Raw genomic sequence first — 24,627 nt, 5'->3', positions numbered from 1 at the left:
CAGTCTATTATCAGAGACTAAAATAAATAGAGTGTGTTGGCATACTGCAATAAATATATAGTGTAAACCATAAACATTTTATTTTAAAAAACTCTTTGGGTTGATTTGTTTGTTTTATGCCTCTGAAATTTGGAAGCTACTTGTTATTGGTGTAACATAACCCAAGGTGACCTGACAGATATCTGAAAATGATGATAGAACTTTCTAAGATATGAAGTTTACAAAAATGCAATGAATTTTCCTCTGAGAAATAAGAATGAGAGTCTGCAATTAATGAAACATAGATTTAAATAGCAATTCTATTTCCATGCCATTTGTATTGGCAGGTATTTCATAGGTGTTTGATAAATGTCATTTTTATTCCATTAGTGCAGTGCTTTGTAAATAGTCTTCTGGAGCTCCATATTTTTATGCTGGTGCCTATGGGATCATGGTATACCTCAAAGAGGATGGTGTGGGTATAGGTTTCAGGTCGACAGTCTCCTATTCAATTAGTGCAACCCTACTTGAATATTTTTACATATTATGGTAGCATTTAAATTTAGCTAACTAAAAGTGTTCAAAAGGGCATGGAATGTGAAAAACAGTGCTTTACAGAATTGCTTGTGAATGAAAATGTTCTAAACATTTCAGTTAAGTATCGTTGAGCACCATTGGTGGCAACGTGTCTCAGTTTTCTCAGGATAGTCCTAATTATTAATTAGCTATTTTTCCCTCTTTCACTCTCAAAAATTACCTACTTGGTTAATAAATTATATGGTCACCCAAATAAAAAGTTGAGAACAATGACTATGAATAAATGATGATAATAATAAATAGTTAAAATGTATATGTCACAATATACTACAGATTCCTTTGTTAAAAGTGATTCTTTGTCATCTGATGAGTCAATCAACTACATGCACTTTAAAATTACATTTAAATTTTGCAAGTCTATTACAGCGTAAACAGAAATAACCTAGAGTAATACTCTAAAGAATGAGGAGACTGTCATTGCTAAGAAGAATACATTTTGATAACACCAAATACACAGAAGCCATGAGAAACAGACAATGCTAATGGAACATGATTTTAATATTTGCAAACCTTATGTTCTAAGAGATGAGACATATATTTTAAGAGTGCAGAATTCTACCAAGTTCAAAAGTCTTTAGAGTTGTAGGGAAAAGTTAATTAACTTGGAGAACTTAAAAGCAACAAAATTAATATTACAACCAAGAACTATAGCCATCAGGTACCAGTTACATATAGTTTTACTCAAAACATAGGTTGTAAACCTAAAGGGCATGTTCAGCATCATCACTTCATCTTTCTGTAATAGAGCCTGACGACTACAAATAGTGTTCACCTATATCATCAGTGTTATAGTAAGTTGTTCAACTGCATCCCAGCCAATCGTCCTGTTTCTTAAGTACTTAGAAACTCAAAGAGGCAGCTCCAAAAACGTTGCTTCAGGAAAGCAACCCTTCACAGTATTTGGGCTTATATAATTGTGATTGCAGTGGTGAGCATTTGAAAACTTATGAAAATTTAGAATCACTCAAAATACAAAATGACTCCAGGTTATTAATAATTTACATTAGGAAATGTAAGTATAAATACTTATATTTTAACTATTTTATTTAAGACAATTTGACCTTTTAAGAAGATAATTTTAAAAAGTAACTCCAATCTCAAATGTATAATTGTAAATTGAGATTTAATTTGAAGACTTCATTAATTTAAAAACAATATTGAATTTTTTAAGATAACTTAAAATTACTCTATTAAAAGGTCTAATGTATTATGATTTTAAGAGTTACAAAAATGCTTGCCAAGGCTTGTCACCTAGATAATGGGGAAAGTTAAAAAGGATATCAAGTATTGCAAAGTATCTGATGAGCAGAGAGACTAAATTCAGATGCCAGCATAAAGTGTAAGTATCTCACACTGTTATTTAACTTGTGTTGGCTAATAAAAATCAAATTTGGAAAATTCATCCTTCATGCCTAATATGTGAATGAAGAAAAACAAAAAAAATTAAATAAAATTCATCCTTTTATAAGCATAACTGTTTGTGGGAAAAACACAATTACCAAAGCAGTCCTAAAAGTATCAGTGTGCATTTTCCTAAGTAGTGATATACCAATTCTGTTTCCTCATAATTTCCAGCCATACTTTTCAGATGTATAAATGGCAGCATATGACCACATAACAAAGTTTAAGAAACTAAGTATCATCATAAATTTCACAGAACGCTAGCCTCTTATGAGCAATGGGAACTTGGGAATAAATGTAATCTTTGTGATAGAATGGTATCTCTACATTTCATTAATTGAAATAGATAATTTTCAAGACTTTTCAAACCATAAATGCAACCCAGTATGAAAAGTCTAAAGCACGGGTATAGAGTTCTTATCTGATGGAATGTTTAATCATGAAATCAGTATTTCGAGAACAAAAATTCTAGTGAGCTGTGTGTGCCTGGGGAGAATATTTTCATGGCTCGTGATGCTACTTAATAAGTGAACATCACTGAGACACAACCTGAGAAGGAAGTTTGTGAAATAAAACATTTAGCTGTTTTTACAAGATATTGGGCAATGCAAATGATGTTGTCTAACCATTGTGATTTTTTCAATCTTGCTGATGCCTATGCAATGACTTGTCAGGGTGATAAAACTTGTGGTGCTTTTTATCCTGAGTTCATTGATACCTGATTTCATTTTTTAAAATCACCCTGCATCAGCATTGAAAAAAGGTAAACAAAGCTTTTACAAGACAAAATTTGAGGTGGAGAAAATAATGGCACATCATTTCCATTCCTGTCTTCTTTTATTTTTTATTTTTTTTAATTTATTTATTATTATTATACTTTAAGTTGTAGGGTACATGTGCATAACGTGCAGGATTGTGGGTTTTTTTTTTTTTTTTTTTTTTTTGAGACGGAGTCTCGCTCTGTCGCCCAGGCTGGAGTGCAGTGGCCGGATCTCAGCTCACTGCAAGCTCCGCCTCCCAGGTTCACGCCATTCTCCTGCCTCAGCCTCCCGAGTAGCTGGGACTACAGGCGCCCGCCACCTCGCCCGGCTAGTTTTTTGTATTTTTTAGTAGAGACGGGGTTTCACTGTGTTAGCCAGGATAGTCTCGATCTCCTGACCTCGTGATCCACCCATCTCGGCCTCCCAAAGTGCTGGGATTACAGGCTTGAGCCACCGCGCCCGGCCATGTGGTTTGTTACATATGTATACTTGTGCCATGTTGGTGTGCTGCACCCATCAACTCGTCATTTACATCAGGTATAACTCCCAATGCAATCCCTCCCCCCTCTCCCCTCCCCCCTCCCCATGATAGGCCCCTGTGTGTGATGTTCCCCTTCCTGAGTCCAAGTGATCTCATTGTTCAGTTCCCACCTATGAGTGAGAACATGCAGTGTTTGGTTTTCTGTTCTTGTCATAGTTTGCTGAGAATGATGGTTTCCAGCTGCATCCATGTCCCTACAAAAGACACAAACTCATCCTTTTTTATGGCTGCATAGTATTCCATGGTATATATGTGCCACATTTTCTTAATCCAATCTGTCACTGATGGACATTTGGGTTGATTCCAAGTCTTTGCTATTGTGAATAGTGCTGCAATAAACATACGTGTGCATGTGTCTTTATAGCAGCATAATTTATAATCCTTTGGGTATATACCCAGTAATGGGATGGCTGGGTCATATGGTACATCTAGTTCTAGATCCTTGAGGAATCGCCATACTGTTTTCCATAATGGTTGAACTAGTTTACAATCCCACCAACAGTGTAAAAGTGTTCCTATTTCTCCACATCCTCTCCAGCACCTGTTGTTTCCTGACTTTTTAATGATCGCCATTCTAACTGGTGTGAGATGGTATCTCATTGTGGTTTTGATTTGCATTTCTCTGATGGCCAGTGATGATGAGCATTTTTTCATGTGTCTATGGATTAGAGACTTAAATGTTAGACCTAATACCATAAAAATCCTAGAGGAAAACCTAGGTAGTACCATTCAGGACATAGGCATGGGCAAAGACCTTCATGTCTAAAACACCAAAAGCAACAGCAGCAAAAGCCAAAATTGACAAATGGGATCTAATTAAACTAAAGAGCTTCTGCACAGCAAAAGAAACTACCATCAGAGTGAACAGGCAACCTACAGAATGGGAGAAAATTTTTGCAATCTACTCATCTGACAAAGGGCTAATATCCAGAACCTACAAAGAACTCAAACAAATTTACAAGAAAAAAACAAACAACCCCATCAAAAAGTGGGCAAAGGATATGAACAGACACTTCTCAAAAGAAGACATTCATACAGTCTTCTTTTATTTTATTTTGTTTTTTTAAGGAGAGCATACAGACTGGAAGAACAAGTCCTGTATGAGTCCATATAAACATCTGTAGTGCACTGGGCAAGAGTATTGACACTTTCCCATGTCTTGCACACAAGGTTTCTGTAATTCATTGTAATCACAGTTCCCCACACCCCTACTTGCTACAAAGGTCTACAGCGATAAAGCATTTTGGTTATGTCTAATGCTCTTAGATAATGATTCTCTAATTCAAGAAAACACAGGAAAGCCACCAACAAAAAGACTTTTTTTTTTTTTCTTGAAACAGTAAAAATAACATGGTTAAAAAAATGAAAGAACAAATATGAGGAAACTCTGGTCAAACAAGATGTCACTTACTAAACAGAAAGATAGAAGTAAAGAATTGATGCCTATAAGTATGTGTGACTGTGTTGACCTTGAGCAAGGGAAATGTACCACTGATTCTCTCTCATCCTTCCCTTTTGGGGCTTCTCTCTTTTCTTTTACTATCCTTACTTTCTCTGATCTATGAATCTAGGTACCTATGCTTCCCTAGTGGGTAAGATGCACACAATGTGAACAAATGTGAAGCAACTCACCAAAACCAGTTGTTCTGAGCCTCTCAACAAAATATATGTCTGTCGGCATCTCATTGACTCTAGGCCCACTTCACTTCTCTGAAAAGATAGCTAATTAATCTAAGTATGATAGATATAGATACATGCCACCTGTCAGGAAAGAACTGCCATGCTGCAGGAGTGTAATCAGCAGAGAGCCATCAATATTCAACGCCATTATAATCAGCCTCTGCTTCAGAAAGTGGCCTTGCCAGCAGTCATGATTTTCCCTGGGCAACCCACACTGGATAAATAAAAGTACAGTGGCATAAAGGTACAGTCATTTCAGCTGAAAATAGGACAACTAGACAGGTAGTACTTGCTCCTGATCTCTTCCCTCACATTGGCTGAATGTTTGACAGACCTACATCAGAGTTGGACTTCTTCCTCTACCCAATCTTTCTTTCTTTCTTTACCTTTCACAGGTATTAATCCCTAATAAATACTTTGCACCCAAAACTTCATCTTAGTGTATGCTGCTGGAACTTTCTAACCTGTGACATCAACCTTTCTACTAAAGTGTTATTAGCAAATAGCAACTTAATGTGCTACACCTCTGGGTACACTGTAGTTTAAGAAGAGACCCCTGAAAACACAATGCCTTTATCCAAAAATAGTCATTCTAAAATGCTAGAATTCTTATAACTTGGTAGGCTAGAAATTTATACAATACTTAGAGAGCAAAAAAAAAAAAAAAAAAAAAGTTTTCCTAAAGTAATTTTAATGGATCTCATTAAGAGGCTACTTATTGTTCATTAACCTTTTATCAACACAGCTAGAAAAAAAAAATCAATTCTATTAAAAATGGATAATTTCACTTTTGATAGTATACATAATTATTTTAAAACTAAAAATGTTTCAGGCACTGTATTAAATTCTGTAAATTCATTTTCACAAATTTATACTTGGAGCAATCCCTTATCTAACTTTATAGGTAAGAAAATGGAGGCTCGGAAAAGATAGATAGATAGATAGATAGATAGATAGATAGATAGATAGATAGATAGATAGACAGACAGATAGATAGATATGCAAAGCAGAAGTACAAGTCAAAATATCAAAAGCCTATGATCCTAACTTTCTGAGTAAAAGCAAAGGTGAAATTTGGGAAGGGGAAATAGTACAGGTTCTATGATTAGTGCTCATCCTCTTGCTGGCAGACCCAGAATTTTGGAGTAGGGACTCAGCAGAAAGAAAGAAGAGGAAATGTTAGAGGCCTGAGATTATTTCAGGACTGATTCTTTTTGGGGGGAATTGCCTTAACCAATGTCAAATGCTGCAGAAAAATTTTGTGTGAAGTTTGACTTAAAATGCTATAAATACAATATTTTAACTGGAGTTCCCTGTTTAGAAAGTAGAACTTTAAGAATATAGTAAAAATCAATATATTCCTACCAAGGGTTTAGATAGCAACTGACTAAAAACACAAATAAAACTCAGCATTATCACATATTTATTGAGTCTCAACACTAGACAATACCATTTGAAGCACAGACACGTTATCTTGATAGCTGTTATTATTTACATGCAGTCAAGGTTTTCAGGTGTCTAATGATAAACTCCTAAAAGCAACCAACACACATCAAGATGGTTACCTTGGCAACTATGACTAATCAGCCACATGTACATTTTAGGATGACAGCCGACTGTCAGTGATAACAGTTTTAGGTTGACACAGGAGGAAAAATTGGCATTCTGACCACTAATAGAGTGGGAACACACTTAAGGTAGGCAGAAATAAATGCTATAGTAGAATGTGTTCTAAAATTCTACTTACTAAAATAATCATTATGGCTCAAATAACTCAATTAGTTTCCAGAGGATGTTTAATATTCTATCATGGACTGAGCTTTCACAAGGTTGAAGCTTTAGTTGCCTACCATGATCTTTATCATAATATTGTATGGTCACGCTCAATTGAATCTAGGTACACAGATATTTCCAATGGAGGCTTCCGGGGCACTAGAAAACTCTTGGCGAACTGTTCCATGAATGCCTTTTAAATAAATAGATATAGAAGATACTATTCGAAAGTTGAAGCTTAATTCATTGATCTCGTTTATTAGGTAGATGTGGAGAACTGAGAAAATGTATGGTCTTGCTCATTCCCCTTCAACTGTATCACATTGGGCATATCCAACACGCTTGATTTTTAAGGCTGAGTTTCAGTTGGTGGACTTCTGAGAAAGTTAATTGAAACGTCACTTTTTTTATAGACCAGACCAGTATCTTACATACTGACTTTGGTTCTGCTGGATAATTTAGTATGTAAATAATATGCTGAGCAGCAAACTGGGATCCTTTCCTATTGTTTCAGTATGGATAGGCAGTTGGATTACAAACACCACACTATAATTAGCATGTTTGCTCCAAAATAGTTCATTTATTTAGGATGAATACATGCAGACATAATATGACTCCAAAAAGATGTACTGTGTATTTTTTGCATTAAATTATTGGACCCTACCAGAGATAGTGATCCATTTAATGTAGCTTCTTTTGGCCTGACTTTAAAGATTGAGTCAAATACTCCATTTCTGTCTGCTTAAAGAACACTATAATACTATTTAAGACATTATTTTGTAATTTTTGTATCCTGGCTTGTCTCTTCTTTTGACTGAAAGCTCTTTGAGAATAGCAATTCTATATGTATGCATTTATATCTCCGTGTCTAGCTCAAAATAAACGTAAAAAACGTTTGCTGAATGTAAGAATAAAATGATATAAAACACATGTGAATTAGAATTACTCCCACTTAGTAGAGTGACCTGTTCCATGGCTTCTGATAGTCCTGATGTTCTGATATTCCTGTTGGCTTCTGACAGTCCCTCTGATGTGTCTCAAGGTGTGCCCGACCCAGCCTTTCGGTAAGCTGGGCTAGCTTATAAGTAACTAAACTGCAAGTGAAGAGGGAGTACCTATTCCCCCTCTCTTCCTTTCTCTGTTTCTCTCCCTCCCTTTCTGTTTTGCTGGTAGACTCACACTCACTGTAAATTATACATTTTCCAATGCTGCTTTGAAACAATCTTACCTTTTGTAATTTTCTCTGCCCAGACTCCTAAGCTATAAGCCTCAGATCTAAGATACTGAATTTTCCGTTCATCACAGTGGACTGGTGATTCCCTGTGTTCCTTGTCTTGATTGACTAATTCCTGAGAACTGGCTGATTGAGCCCCACCCAGACTGTCTAATCCTAGCCAGATCTGCTTAAATTCTCTTATTAACGTGATAAACAAGAATTGTTTTCTTATTAAATTTTGTGCTTTGTCTTTATGCCAAGAAATATCTAGAAACTGGGCCAACTACATATATTGTCTTCAAGAAAAGCTTACCAATCACTTCTTGGGAAACAAAATGTATAGGTACACTGCTCCATTGTGACCTTTTTTCCCATTGTTTTTTTCAGAGAGAAATATTTACTTTGCAGGTGTCATTTAATTTTTATGTTAAAAGTTCCATTGTTCTCAAGGCAAATATTCTACCCCTCCTTTGGGTGAGCAAACTATGGCTTTGAAGTTTTGTTTGAACCAGCAAAATGTAGAGCCTGGATAAAAATTCATGTTTACTTTATCCTTGAGACTCCTCAAAGACTCTCCAAATAACAACTTATCTCAGAAAAAGAACTTAACAATTTCATGAATTCCACTTGGGTCACAAGAAGACGCTATGTTATTCATGCTATTCTCAAATAAAAGGATGTTATGGTGATTTGAGAGGATTTATATGTAGTAGCAACAATATAGTAGATTATTGATAAGAATAAAAGGCTTTTGTCTATAATTTTTCAAGTGACTGTGATGTGAAAAAAAATGCAAAAGGCTTTTAGAAATGTTTATTTTAAAAAATGGTGTATATCTTTGTCCCTGTCATTTTTATTAACACGATTTGTGTATATAAAGGGACTCTGACATGAGTAGATATCTCATAGTTGATTTTAGGTACCTCTTGTATTGGAAGCTTATCTTTATGTTTTTATTCATTATTTCATTTCTCCCAGAAATCTAAGCAGTTTCTTTTCTATGAAAAGTATCTTTTAATTTGATGAGCTAGGAAGCTCTATCTTAATAGATCTCATGATAGACAGACATAATAAACATTTATTTAAATTGATGTCGTAAAGGCAAAACAAATGTCATTTTTAAAAAATTACGAGATGACCTTTTAAAACAAGGCTAATGCTCTCATACCAAAATGTATAAGTGATATAGAAAACATTACTTTTCATTTGTCATGATCTACAACCACACACATGACATTTCTATTTGAAAAGGTCAGGATGGATGATGTGATTGTTTACCAAGAGTAACACTACAATTTAAATTAGGTATTTTATGAGTGTATTATTGAAATTTTTAATGAACACTGGGGAAAATTGATTAATACATCAGAAAATTTCCCATTCTAAAATTATCATGGCCATGTGCAATCATCTAAACTAGAAGGTGGTAAAATGTTTGGTCTCAGAATTTTTATTCTGGGTACTATCTTGAGCTTGCATAAAAAAATTTCTGGCCTCACTTCCACAGAACATATATGGCCCATGCTTTCGTTGTGCACCATAACTTTTAAAATATGACAAATTCATCTTCTGATCAGTTGATTGTTAAAAATATATGGAGCTGAGATGGGCAAACTTTATTCTTAAGGCACCAATTAGTTAATGTTTTAGATTTTATAGGTTACTCAACTCTGCAGTTACGGCATGAAAGCAGCTGTAGAAAATATACAAACAAGTGTGTGTAGCCATGTTCCAATAGAACTTTATTTAGCAAACAGATGGGGGCTGGATAGGGTGCAGTTTGACTCCTAAAAGAATACCAGCATTTTACAGTTTTGAAAGATAAAGTTCCTTTGAAATCATAATGTGCAATTACCAAATTATCTATTGTGAACAGTATTACTCGTGCAGCTTTCCTTGAAGGAGAAGCAGTTCTTCATTTCTTTCATCAATTACCCCAGGCTTTTGTGGAAAATAGTATTTCTATACAATATTCTTAGATTGGTTTGTAGTTAAAATAAGTTTGGCAAATACAGTAGCCCTCCCTTATCCACAGGATATGTGTTCAACCTTCCCAGTGGACGCCTGAAACTGTGTATAATGTCGAACCCTACATACACTGTTTTCTCATATACCTAAAAACCTATGATAAAGTTTAATTTATTAATTAGTCGCAGTGAGAGATGAACAACAATACATAATAAAATAGAACAGTTACAAAAATATACTATAATAAAAGTTATGTGAACTGGGGCTCTCTGTCACTTGCTCTCTCTCTCTTTCAAAATATTTTATTGTACTGTATTCACCTGTTTTCTTTTTAAAAATTTTAATTTATTTCTTAATTGATAAGTCAAAAATGCATGTATTTATGGTTTACAATATGTTGCTTTGATACACGTATACATCATGGAATGGCTAAATCAAACTATTTAAATATGCTTTACCTTACAGACGTAACTTTTGTGGCCAGAACACAAAATTTACTCTCTTAGCAGTTTTCAAGTATGCAATATATTGTTATTAACCACAGTTACCATGATATACAATAGATCTCTTTAACTTATTCCTTCTCTGTTACTGAAATGTAACAAACCTGCCTGTTCTGCACATGTATCCCATTACTTACAGTAAAATTTAAAAAAATAAAAATAAAATGCAGGTTCCTCCTGCCAAAAAATAAAAAATAAAAAAAGACAAATACTTCACGATCTAACTTATTATGTGGAATTTTTTTAAAAAATTAAACCCAGAAACAGAAAAATGATGGTTACCAGAGGCGGGGGTTTGGGGGATTGAGAGATTTTCAAACTGTGATTGACTGTGGGTAACTGCAAGTGCAGAAAGTGAAACCACAGATCAGTGAGGATTACTGTACTGGAATTAAAAAACATAATAAGTCTTTTCTGGAGCAGGATTTGTCCTAACTTTTAATAAGACAAAATGTACCATGTATCTTCACAGGGGGAAAGGAGAAATTTTCTACACTTATTTTGTGTTTTAGAAGCTTGCTTTTTTTAAAAACAATTTTTTTATGGATTGCTATCTGTGGGACACAGTTTGCAAGAAAATTACTTTTAGTTTAGCTTGTAAGGTAGTGATTTGTTTTTTTAATGATTTAAAACATTATTTTAGTCTTTTTTGTTTGTTTCTTTTTACAATTGGGAAGTGTTCACATTAGTTCTTAAAAAAATTGTGTTACCTCTCAATATATATCATTGAAATCTTTGCCTTTATGAAAGGTTTGAGATTAAGATAAAATGGAGAAAGGTGAGATGACATTATTGTCATCACATTCTTTATAAAAACTTCATTCGTAGAAGGGAAACTGTATTCACCTGTCAAAGATCTCACAATTAACACTTCCACACTACAATGTTGTTGGAAATTTAATGCAACTTTCAGAAACCTTTTCCACTGCTGCCTCCAAGTGAAAACAATTGTATTAATACTAAAAGTAATGTAAATGAAAGTACCCTCATAATATATATATAAATTTTCTTTTCTTAATTCAATTCTCAAACTTTTAATTGCTATAATACATAATTTCAAACAGGCTTACTTCATATAATAACTCTTTTGTTAACAATTTTTAGCAAAATAATTCCTGTAAAGATATATCACTTTTGGAGAGAAACTCTTCTTAAAACTTTATAATGGCATTTTTTGCAAAAGATACTAAAGAGTATGGTGTAAAATACGACGTTTCAATTAAAAGTTCAGGTTATAATACGTTCACACTTTTTAGGAACACAATCCACTTTATTCAGAGAATATTATATGGAACTAATGTAAAGTACATGTCATATTTGGATGAATCCACAACAATATGCTTTGCATACTTAATCAAGGATGTGGGATAAACAAGGAGTATCTTCCTCAACTTCAGTTTCTTGCACAAGTGTGTCGTTTCCAAATATTTTGAAGCTCTCCTACTTTTATTTTTCTCTTACTGGTTTTCTGTCTTAAAAGTTATTTTCAGTGTATTTTAAATTCAGTATAACCAAAAGCTCCTAATTGATTGAGAAAAATGGTAAATAAAAGAGCAGAAATAAGACTGCATTTGCTGATAAAACTCTCATATCCCTATTCACCAACTACTACCCGCTGTCAGCCTATCCCTTCCTCTTTGGAGATTACAACAGAGGCATCCTAATTATTCAAAGACTACATGTTTATGTTTAAATTATTCTTTGCTACTTAGACAAACTCTTTCTCCTTTGCTCAAACGATATATATTTTTCTTTTCCTTAAAATTTCTTGAATTTATTTGGCTATGATATAATGTATTATATTTTCTGAAAAAATAATAATAAAAATATTTTCTGTAAATGGCTTTTATTCAGTAGCAGAAGGAATAATTAAAATTATTCAATTGAAGGAGAGGCCAGGTGCAGTGGCTCACATCTGTAATTGCAGCACTTTGGGAGGCCAAAGTGGGCAGATCACTTGAGGTCAGGAGTTCAAGACCAGCCTGGCCAACACGGTGAAACCCTATCTCTACTAAAAATACAAAAATTAGTCAGGTATGGTGGCACATGACTGTAATCCCAGCTACTTGGTAGACTGACAGGGGAAGCACCTGAACCTGGGAGTCAGAGTTTGCAGTGAGCAGGGGAGATTGGGCCACTGCACTCCAGCCTGGGTGACACAGCAAGACTCTGTATCAAATAAAATAAAATATAAATAAATAAATTGAAGGAGAGATATCATATATTTCATTTTTATTAAAGTCAGTCAAATATTCCAGTTAATTTTAAGTTCTTAGAATGTAGAAATTATGTCTCATATGCCTTCTGTATGACATAGTATTATGCTGGATACATGGTATACTAATGGAATGGGTTAAACTTTCTCAGGGAACAGCTGATTGTGCTTTCCTATAGCCCCTATTCCTTGAAGATTTTTATTTAGAAAAAACAATTCCTCCAGGAATGCTCCTTTATAATAAAGAGTTTTGGGGAATTACAATAATAGATATAAGGTGGAGAAAGCACACGATGTGTGCTCAGAGGACTTGAGTGTAAGTTCTGCCACTGTGGTTACTAGTAGTTTCACCATTAGCAATTTAGATCACTTTTCTAAGACTCATTTGTCTCATCTTAAATGTTATAATAATGGACGCAATTTTTCAATATCATTGTGGAGATTCAGTGAAATCATGAATGTGCACATGTGGTGGGGACATCTAGTGAGGCTTCATGTTCTAAATGGGCAAAATGAACACAAATTAACAAATAAACAGACAGAAAATAAAATGTCTAAGCATATAGCAAAGAGAATATTATCTTTAGCTAAGCGCGTCCAAGACAAAGGAGGTGATATATGAACTGGAGTTTGTTTTGTTCTATCAGATCGTTTCACACCTCTGTAAAGAACTACCTGAGACTGGGTAATTTCTAAAGAAAAGAGGTTTAATTGACTCACAGTTCTGCAAGGCGGAGGAGGCCTCAGGAAACTTACAGTCATAGCAGAAGGCAAAGGGGAAGTAAAGCATATCTTACACAGTGGCAGTATGGGAGGGAAGTACTACACTTTTAAACCATCAGTTCTCATGAGAACTCACTCACTATCATGAGAACAGCATGGGGGAAACCGCCTTGATGATCCAATCACCTCCCACCTCGTCCCTCCCCTGATACATGGGAATTACAATTTGAGATAAGATTTGGGTGGGACCACAGAGCCAAACCAGATCCTTTGTAGAATGTTGAAAGTAGAACACAGTGGAATGCATTTCAGGTGAAAGGGGATATGTTAATAAAGGTCAAAGTGTAGTGAATAGAAGGAAAGTTACATCAGGGAAGACAAAGTAGGCATCTTTGGCAAATGATGGGAAACTTGCTTTGAAGAAAACTATAAAGGCGAATTGACATAGATCTGAGTGGACACTAGTACTACACTAAGAGTTTTAGATTTATTTTTGGAAATTGGTACAAACTTTGGGTGGTGGACTCTCTAGGACATATGAATTACTGGATAAACATTAATGGAAGATGAAGGTGCAATACAGATAATTTCAAGATTGCCTGAAATGTGATGCCGATACCAGGAAAGAGAGAGAACAGGAATAGGGCAGACAGATTTCAATTCCAGAACTGGAAAAACAATGATTCATATAGAACATAATAAATATGTCCAGGAAATCAAATAAATTTAAAGACATATAAATTTGGCTAAGTCATACATTGACACTTGACTGTGTTTGAATTGACTGGGATTCTTTAATCATGAACCCATTTTGTGATTTCAAGTTTATTTTCCAATGAGATAGGAATTTAAAAAAAGCAAAATTAAGCATTTGGTTGGATGTTGATTTTAGGAGCTATGGTAAATAACTATCTGTGTTCACATCATTTCATTTTGGTAATTGCAATAGGATGAGAGCAGTTTTAAATTTCTACCTCTGAAATAAGTTCAGAAACCATAAGATTGCACAGATGAATTCTCATATCATTTAGTTCAAGCACTTTGTTTTATAGAGGCCCAGATGACTGAAGTATATTGAGCAAGCTCTTCAAAAGCTAGTTTGCTAATCTTTTTAAAACATGGTTTAAAACCTTCTTATTTTATTGTAGAAAACATCACAGTATGTGACAATAAATAACAGAAAATAATTAACATTAAAAGAATTCAGGAATTCTACCTACCCTATCCCTTAGACAGGTTTTTAATACTTTACCCAGGGCCTAAAATGTTTACAAATTTGGTAAAAGACCTTGATTAAAAATGGATTAATTTCTAGAGACTGACATTCCAAAGAAAGAAAACTGGGAAAAAACTAAATCTAAATCACAACAACAACAAAAAGAAAAATCAGCACATGACCTTTCTTCTTGAAATAATTTTTAAGATTGTGTTTGCTAAATGCACTGTTAAACCAACTAAAAAAAATCAATCTAAAAAATCTGGAAGTAAAACAGAAGCCTTGTGAATCACATCACTACATCAGGAATATTTCTTTTTCAGCATTGTATCTTTTGCACATACATATGGAAAAGAGAAAAACAAATATGAAAATGTAAAGCTAAGAGTTAACAAATAAATATCTCGGTTTCACCATAAGTGATATATAAGATATATATCTTTTTAAAGTGGTTTGACTTTTCAACTTTTTTAATGTATTTAAAAAATTTAAAAAATGTAAAAGACTGGATCCAGATATGCAATGACACTAACAGTGATAAAAATATATATTGAACAATGTCAAATATTTTCATTTAGTTCCATGTGTATCAATTTTAAAAAATTGTATCTATCTTTGAAAAATGTAGAAATATTACTAACCTTCCTTTTATATTTTGGAAAATTGGTTTATTTCTAATTCCCTAAGTACTTTTCTTTTTATTCAGATCAAACACTCTTCTCTGGATCTTTTTCCTCCTTGAAGGATTTGGATATGTCTGTAGAAGGTAGTTTTTTCAGGGATGATTTACTTGGTGAAACACCAAAGAGGACCTGAAACAGGTCAAGCATTTTATGTAGATTGTGACTTGGAGCACCCATTCAATAACAACAACAAAACAAAATAACACTACCATGATTTCAAAGCAAGCTTGAGAGGTTGGCAGCAAGATGGTAGCATCAGCAACATAGTATGTGAAGCAAACCACACTTCCCCAGAAACTCTTTAAAATTAAAATTATAAAAGCACGACTTAAAATAATTCTCATTATTTCTGAAGCAGTTAGCTAGAGACAATGCATTGCATCAAATGCCTATATCAATAAAATTTAACATAATTTTATTATAAAACATAATTTAAAAATCTAAAAAAATTCAATAGAATAGGTTGAAAGAAAGCAGAGGGAAGTAATGATGAAAATACAAGCACAATTTAATAAGGTAGAAATCAGCAAAGTAATAATTCCAGAAGTTGTTTCTTAAAAAACAAAACACTTAGCTTACCTAATTAAAAAAGTGAAAGAGAAGAAAGTGCTAATACACAATATTTGAAATTATAAGGTATAAATATAATGTAAAAAAAGATTTTATAAAAACATAGAAAACAACTTTTCTAACAATTTGTAAATGTGCTTGAAAATCCAAGAAATTGATAATTTTGTGGGAAAATAGAATTTACCAAATTGTCTTCAGTAGAAACAGAGAGTCTAAAAAACATTGTCAAAAAGAGAAGAAATAATGAATACAGTCAAAAAGCCTCCTCCATATTAAAACACCAGGTCTTTATATTTTTCTACAACAAATCAACAAAACTATGCAAGAATAGGCAATCTCAAACTATTCACAACACAGAAAAGGAAAGAACTATCTAATTATTTCCATGAAATGAGCATGACTTTGATTTGAAAATTTGACAAATATTTCACAAAATATCTTAAATTCTGATTTATAATATGAAATCTGATTTTTGATTATAATATTGTAAAAATATTGAAATTTTAGCATTAAAATATTAAATAGTTTTAAATAGCAAGAATAAAATAATTATGTTTAATAATCAAGAATGAAAGAGTGTTTTAATATTATGAACTACATCAACATAATGAATTATATTAAAGAAATACAGGGATAAGCATATTGCTATTTCCGTGGTGTCTATCTACCATTATGTAACAAACTACTTCAAAACTTACAAAACAACCAATCTATTATCTCATGATTGTGTGGGTCAGAAATAGAGTGCAAGACTTTGTTGGAGAATGTATCAATTTTTCATATCATTGACTAGGATCACTCAGGATATTCATCTCATGTATGGGCTGGTCTAGAAGATTTTATAACAATTTCATTCACATAACTGGTATATTGCCATAGAGAAGGCTGACAGCAAATCACCTGGGTGCCATTCATTTCCTGTACCTCTCTAGGCATTCTCTGCAGGAAAGTAACTATACTTTCTTCATTGTGGCTTAGACCTGCCATCCTCTAAAATACTAAGCCTAGAAACTGATAGAACATTATTTCTATTGTAATCAATTGGCGAAAGCAGTCGTATAATAGTCTAGGTTCAGAGGAAGGGAACATAGACCCCACATCAATTAAAGAAAACCAAAATATTGGTCATCATTTTTATTTCCTGCAGAGGTAAGCTATGCATTTAAAAATAATAACAGCAATTTAACAAAAGTTTTAAAAAATAACTGTGTTAAAGTTAGGAATTAGATATAGATGCTGCCATCTTCACTATTATTGTATTATTATATTAGCCAATACAATAGGCAAAAGAAAGCAAGTAGAGTCCTAATAATTAAACACATATATTTATCTGAAAATTATTTTGTTATAGGTGGAAAATTTAAAAGAATATGTGGAAAAACTAAAATCAGCAAGAGAATTTAATGAATTCATTTAAAGATCAACATACAAATATTAATAGCCCTCATATATATATATAAAAAAAACCCAGTTAGAATACATAATGAAGACCAGACCCCATTTGCAATGGCAAAAATTTTTAGAGGTAAGATAAAATGTCACATGTATACATTGAAAAAATCTAAAACTTACAAAAAGAAACCCTAAAACATCGAAAAAGCATACACAAGATAATACATTTTGTAAAATGAAAAAATTACCATGTTTTTTGACAAAAGGCTTAAAATTATAAAGATGTTAAACATTTCCCACATTAATTTATAACCAATATATGTAATTATAGTTTATGATTTATAAATTATGTTCTCTAAATTAAAAACATCACTAAGTTTCTTTTTACTACAGCAAGACAAAGTGATTATTAGGTTCACATGGAAGAACAACCAAGGCAAGAATAGCCAGAAAAATACTGCAAAAAAAGAAGAACAATGAGAAGGGAGAAGGTCTACCAATACTCAAACACTGCGATATGGTGTATAAAGGAACAGAATAGAAATCCAGATATTGATTCAGTTTTGTATGGAAATATATCATAAAAAGGCAACATGTTAAACAAATAGTAAAAAAGAATTAATTTTAAGTTGTTCTGTGATAAACAACTATTTTTAAAAAACTAATATACAAATGTCTGAAAGCTTAAAATTATACCAAAACAAAAAATTAACACAAAAATTATTCTTTTTTACATACAAGAATTTTTCACACAAGAATATTACACACCAGAATATATTCTCAATGGATTGAGAATATGAATGTAAAAATTAAAGCAGAGATTTTCTTTTTAGTACCTAGTTGAAATCTCCTAGTATAAAACATACCAGGAAACACAACTGAGAAAAATTGTTTAGGAAACTATCATAGGCAGTGAACAGTAGACAGTATAACACTCAGATCACTGAAAGAAGACAATATTACAAGTGGGCATCATAACTGCCCTCAGCTTTGCCTAGGAAAAGTTACCCTGCTGCAGCATAGTGAGCTGGATTCCAGGCTGAGAGCCTGTTGTTCCTGTTGAGCTGTGGAAGCAGTCATAGGGTTTGGAGCAGATAAGGTAGCTCTAATCTATCGGGAAGAAAGTGGAGAGGAGGACACTGGATGTGTAAGGGTCTGAGAACTGTGTGTGAAGAGTCTCCATGAATCCTTGAGCAAGGGTTGTGCTGAGCACATGTAAGGTACAACTATATAAGGCTTGCTAGGAAGTATCTGCTATTGGGATGGGATTGGAAATATCAGAGATCTAATTCAACTGAGACTTTGTTAATATGTTAACATCACAAGCATCTATATGAAATACCAAAAGGCTGTACCTTAGAAGTAAGAACCACAACTTATAACAGGGCCTATTCTAGATCCTCCTTAAACACATGCACAGCCATACACACATACACTCTTATGGAAGAAAACAAAACTTCTGGTAAAATGTTATGGGGAGAAAATGGTTGGGAATTCTTGAAAGTTAAAGGATCTTAGAGAAAATGCTATTTCTACACTTCTACCCTTTAAAAAGCTCAAAAACAAGGCTATACAAGTTTAAGGTGACATGCCAAAAATTGAAATACCTATTCCTGGTGAAAAATCTGGTAAACAAGTCAAAAATAGTATAGAAAAATAAACATACTTCAGAGAAAGTTAGCAGAATCTAGAATCTTGAGAAATCATCAAGAATGCCCAATATACAAAAAATATGGCAAGACATGCAAATAAATAGGAAAATGTGACACTCATCAAGAACAAAACCAGTCAACAGAAATGAACCCTAAGATATCTGAAATATATTTAGCTGATAAAGATCTAAAAACAGGTATTATAAAAACGTTTAAAGAGGTAAAAAATTAAAGAAAAAAATATAATCTTAATGAGTGAATTAATAAGGGAACTAGGCAGAGAAATAGTACCTATAAAATGAACCAAATAAAATAAATTCAGAATGAAAAACTACAATACATCATAAAAAATTCACTGGATAAGATTAACAGTACATTGGAGATGACAGAAGAGTAAGTAAACTTTGAGATCAACAAAATGATCAAATGTATCAAAAAAGAATTCAATCCTATACTCACTGAAAGTTTTCTTTAAAAATGAGGGTGATGGGTTTTTTTCAGACAAATTAAAGTTGTATACTTGCACTACAAGAAATGCTAAAGTATGTTCTTCAGATTGAAGGGAGGTGATACCAGGTAGAATCTCAGATCTACAGGGAAATAAAAGAAGAGCATAGAAAATAGTAAATAAGAAGGTAAATGTTGATGATATTGCTTTTATCTTCCCATAATTTTCCTAAAAGGCAATAAAATAGCTCTGTATATCTGAGTTTACAATATATGAAGAAATAGAAAATACAACAAAAAGCAAAAAGACAGAGATATTTGGGTAAATGGAAAGAGAGTTGACACTGTTGAATATAGGAGTAAGAAATAGAAAATACTAAATTGAAGTGCTAGGTAGAAAGTGTGAATGGTCAAGTGTGAAATGAAGAAAAGACATAATGTACCTAGGAATAAACTTAAGAAGAAAAGCAGAAAGAGACAAAAAGCATCATTCTCTTGACTGCCTGATGTATGTGACTATTGCATTAGTCAAGTCTCTCCAGAGAAACAGAACCCATTGGATGTGTGTCTCTGTGTATTTCTCTATCTTTCTCTTTTTCCTTCTCTCCTTTCTCTCTTTCTTCTTCTACACACACACACACACACACACACACACACAAATATTTATTATAAGGTATTGGAATGGCATCCTATAATTACGGAAGCTTGCAACTCCAAAATACGCAGTGTGGGAGACCATGGAGAGCTGATGGCGCAGATCAAGTCTGAATGAAGGTGGTAGGCTAGAGAATTTCTTCTCGGTCTGGAGGCCACGGTTTTTGTGCTAGTCAAACCTTCAATTAATTGGATGAGGCTTACTCACATTAGGGAGGGAATCTGCTTTATCCAGAGTTCACCAATTTAAATGTTAATCCCATCTAAAGACATCCTCCAAGTTGACATGTAAAATTAACCATCACAACTATTTTCTTTAAGTTAATGCACTAAATTTATTACAATTCCAGTTAAAACACTGCTAGAATAATAGGAATTATATAAGCCAATATTAAAGTTCATATGGAAAATAAATAAGAATTTCCAGGGAAATTCTAAAAATAGAGAGTAATTAGAGGTAACAATTTCTCCCAGATATAAAATATGTTTTGAAGACACCAGTGAGTTCCTGGTGAAAAATCTGGTAAACAAGTCAAACGTAGTATAGAAAAATCTAAAAATTCATAGAAAATGAATAAAAATGTATCTTAATAAGATACCTTAATAATAAGGTCCAATCCTATCCACAATAAAATGCATACATATAAAACTACGTTGAGATATAATTTTTATCTATTGCATTGAGAAAAAAACAAAAAATGAAATATTTACTGCACTTTGAAAACCTTTTTCTACCCTTCCCTCATCATATTCCTCACAATTTCTTTCCAAAAGCAGCCATTCTAATTAATTTTACATTAATCTTTCTTTTGAGTTGTACCTAAATTGCTTTTTTTTTCTTTTGTGATGTCTATTGTTTCCTTTATCTGTTCTCCTGTTTTTTCTTAATTATAATTAATCTAAACCAACATAGCCTAGTTATTTTTAGTTAGAGATGAATTTGCTTTGATGAGATTTTTTTTCTTTATCTGCAATGAAGCTATGTCCAAAGAATGTACTTTTCTGTGCCCTGGGTTTGAGCAATTCTTGTGCCTCAGCCTCCCAAGTAGCTGGGACAACAGGCACATGTCACCATGCCCAATTGATTTTTGTATATTTAGTAGAGATGGGGTTTCACCATGTTAGCCAGGCTGGTCTTCAACTCCTGGCCTCAAGTAATCGGCCTGCCTCAGCCTCCCAACAGGCTGAAATTACAGGTGTGAACCACCACGCCTGGCCAGAAAGTACATTAGAGAAGTTTCATATAGATTCTTTTCTTGTTGCTTAGAAATAGAGGGCAGTCACTCAGAGAACCAGAGAAACTAAAGTGTGCACATTTCCCAGTCAAAAATAAATAAATAAATAACAATTAAAAGTATTGACTATGAGCAGATATATTGTCTGTTGCCTGTTAATTATCCGTGTTCAAATGCAGTTAGTAATATTTGGCACACTTTTTTCTACATTCCTTATTTTCATCCAGAGTATAATTAATGTCTTAATATACCAGAGAGAAAAAACGCTGTCCTCTATATTTTTGAAGGAATGAAAGCTGAAAACAGGGTGTGAAAATGATTTGTTTACCTTGGTCCACAGTAAAATTGCTTTAATTTTTCTAGCTGCATTGCTGCAGTAATTTGAAAGCCAGAGCACGTCTCCTAGTATCATTGAAACAAAACTGGAATTAAGACACAACCCACTCAATTCATATCATAAAGCAGTCAAGGAACTGCTGATGGTGGTTGAACTACTGAGAGTTGGTTGAATTTTATGAATTAATGGCATATATATCATCAACAATTATGTGGATAAAAACTGATTCTGTTATGCTTGAACAAAAAAAGGGTGTGCTTGCCCTAAAGATATGCCATTTGAGATATTACCTTTCTTTTACTTCATGCCTAAAACATGGATATAGGCGGGAAAAAGAAGACTGTCACACTGATACGGAAGGGGGCAGGGACGTGTTGGGTAGAGAAAGGTGGGTCCTCTGGCTAGGGTTCCACCCCTGGGCCTGTGCCCACAGACCTAGGTGAGGAAGGGCACTCCTGCCTTCAGGCCCAAATGTTGTATTTTCCAAGACCACCCTGCTGACCATGCCCCCATCCTGTGCCTATGGAAACCCCTAGACCCTAGTGGGCAGAGACATGAGCAGCTGGACATTCAGAGGAACACATCAACTAAAGAAGAAAGGGGCTGGACGTCAGAGCACGCCAGCAGAAGAGCATACCACCAGGCCGGAAGGCCATCGACTGGTGGAATGATGCCTACTTTGACCAGGGTGGTCACAGGCGAGTCTGTGCTGCTGAGCGGCTGAACTCCCTTCTGGTGCCCCTATCTGCTGAGAGCTACTGTCACTCAATGAAACCTTGAACTCATTCTCCAAGCCCATGTGTGATCTGATTCTTCTGGTACACCAAGGCAAGAAACCCCGGGATACAGAAAGCCTCATCCTTGTGATAAGGCAGGAGTTCCAATCGAGCTGACTAACACAAGCCACCTATGGGTTGCTAAACTAAAAGAGCACCCTGTAACACATGCTCACTGGGGCTTCAGAAGCTATAAACATTCATCCCTGCATGCTGCCATGGGGTCAGAGCCCCACAGCCTTACCCCTCTGCATGCTCCCCTCAGAGGCTTGAGTCTCAGGGCACCGAAGAAGTAAGCCACACCCCCATTGTATGCCCTATGAGGGGGATAAGAGAATTTTTCCCGTTTCAACACAAATAACCTAAAATGTGAAATGTGTGAGCCAGATGGAACACTTGGGTTCTACAAAAGTGTACTTTGAATACACCATTTTCTGGTAGACGTATGTTAATTTTGAAACACTTGGCACTGCAATGAGATCTTCACTTCCTGCAAGTGCCTCTGTTTTGAATATTCTAAGTAGCCTAGTATTGTCTTTGTGTCTTTCAGGAGAGTGTCTTGGTGTCTTTGCGTGTGAATTTGAGAGTGGAAGTGTGTGTTTGAGATGGGAAGAAGGCAAGGCCATCTAGTGATGGTTCTCTGAGATACCAACAAAGTTAATACTGAAAGAAAGGAAATCAGTGGAGCCAAAGGCCAAGGAGAACCTGAGGTCAGTGACGTGAACATGTGTCTTACCTACAACCTAGCAATTCCAATTCTAGGGAGGTAAGTAGGGACATTTTGACATAGGTACACAGGAGACCAGCACTAGAAATGTTCATGGCAGCATTTTTTTGTAATATCTCAAAACATGCAAACAACCTAAATGTCATCACTGTTAGAATAAACAATTTAGCATATATTCATTCAGTGAATACTATGCACAGTGAAAATGGATCAACAAGCTATATTTATCAACTGTGATGAATCCCAAAAATGTAATATTAAGAATGAAGCACGGGGCTGGGTGCGGTGTCTCATGCCTATAATCTCAGCTCTTTGGAAGACTGAGGCAGGAGTATCAGTGAGGTCAGGAGTTTGAGACCAGCCTGACCAACATGGAGAAACCCCCGTCTCTACTAAAAATACAAAGTTAGCCAGGCGTGGTGGCATATGCCTGTAATCCCAGCTACTCAAGAGGCTGAGGTAGGAGAATCACTTGAACCTGGGAGGCAGAGGCTGCAGTGAGCTGAGATCGTGCCATTGCACTCCAGCCTGGGCAACAAGAGTGAAACTCGGTCTCAAAAAAAAAAAAAAAAAAAGAACCACTGCCAGGCACAGTAGCTTACAGTAGCTTAACCCTGTAATCATAACACTTTGAGAGGTCAAGGTGGAAGGATTGCTTGCGGTCAGGAGTTTGAGACCAGACTGAGCAACATAGCCAGACCTTATCTCTACAAAAATATTTTAAAAATTAGTCAGCTGTGGTGGTGCCTGCCTATAGTCCTACCTACTTTGAAGATTGCTTGAGCCCAGAAGTTTGAGATTACAATAAGCCATGATTATACCACTGCACTGCCTGGGTGTCAGAGCAAGATCCTGTCTCAAAAGAAAAAAAAAAAAAAAAAAAAGCAATTTAGGTATAACTCAAAAGAAAGATTAATGTAAATTAATTAGAATGGCTACTTTTGGAAAGAAATTGTAAGGAATATGATGCAGGAAGGGTAGAAAAAGATTTTCAAAGTGCAGTAAATATTTGATTTTTTGACTTGATGGGTAGAGAAATGTTTGCTCTATACAAAATGTAAATTGTGTACAAAATATAAAACACTATTATTGACTCTCTTTTCTTGAATATTGTCACATAAATTTTCCAATTTATTTTCCCAAAGCATTTGGTACTACTATTATTCCTTTTTATGTAGAAGCAAACTTAGGCACATATTAACCCAGCCAAGGTCACACAGAATAAATTATCCAAGATAGCATGACTAGCAAGTTTCAGATCTGGGATTTAAACCGTGATAATCTGACTGCAGTGCAAATGTTACTCTCTATATAGTGCTATGTACACTTTTCCTTATCTAAGCACATGCATGATTTTAATGTGGCTGAAATCATATTAAATTTTGCGTTTTATCTGTAACATTGCATTCAGGGATTGTCTGTCACCCATGCATTTTCTGTGTCAATGGGTATGGTTAAACACCCATTGAAAACCATATATTTTAATGGTTAATATTTTATCCTACAGTTGTGTCATACTTTATTTAAAGCCACCTAAGTGTTTATTTCCAATGTTTCAATATAATAGTTTCAAAAAAATTC

At 34.3% G+C, this 24,627-nt stretch overlaps 1 long non-coding RNA gene across 1 annotated transcript in view; it reads left to right on the top strand.

The window, feature by feature from the left end:
- The window catches only part of LOC107130928 (uncharacterized), a 187,224-nt gene that overhangs the window by 130,771 nt on the left and 31,826 nt on the right, over positions 1-24,627 (top strand). The window lies entirely within an intron of this gene.

Source organism: Macaca fascicularis, chromosome 9 (assembly GCF_037993035.2).
Source record: "Macaca fascicularis isolate 582-1 chromosome 9, T2T-MFA8v1.1".
In the NCBI taxonomy this organism is placed as follows: domain Eukaryota; kingdom Metazoa; phylum Chordata; class Mammalia; order Primates; family Cercopithecidae; genus Macaca; species Macaca fascicularis.
Note: the sequence above shows the minus strand (reverse complement) of the source record. Positions and strands in the feature narration are given on the sequence as shown.